This window comes from Mandrillus leucophaeus, unplaced genomic scaffold (assembly GCF_000951045.1).
Source record: "Mandrillus leucophaeus isolate KB7577 unplaced genomic scaffold, Mleu.le_1.0 Scaffold1446, whole genome shotgun sequence".
Lineage (NCBI taxonomy): Eukaryota > Metazoa > Chordata > Mammalia > Primates > Cercopithecidae > Mandrillus > Mandrillus leucophaeus.
Window position 1 is genome coordinate 44,010 of NW_012101417.1, and position 386 is coordinate 44,395.

The 386-nt window shown below is 33.7% G+C and overlaps 1 pseudogene; it reads right to left on the minus strand.

The window, feature by feature from the left end:
- Positions 1–97: 97 nt before the first annotated feature.
- The window catches only part of LOC105535323, a 20,505-nt pseudogene continuing 20,216 nt past the window's right edge, over positions 98–386 (minus strand).

Genomic DNA, 386 nt, shown 5'->3' on the forward strand with positions numbered 1-386 from the left:
CCCATCTTTCAGGTTTGTAGAGTTTTTCTCCAATATAAATTATTTTATGTCTGCTATGAATTGAGGGCTCGTAAAAGGCTTTGCCACATTCTTCGTGCTAGTAGGATTTCTCTCCAGTATGAATTGTGTGTAATAAGTGTTGAGAAATTGTTAAAATTTTGTCCCATTTTTCACATTTGTTGGGATTCTCTCCAGATGAACTACCTTATGTTTAGTAAAGGATAATAATACACTAAAGAATTTGTCACATTCTTAACATTAGTAGAGTTTCCATCCATTGTGTATTATCTAATGTTTTGTAAGGCTTAAGGACCAGTTAAAAACTTTCCCACATTCATCACAAGTGTAGGGTTTCTCTACAGTGTGAAGTTGCTTATGGTTAGTAA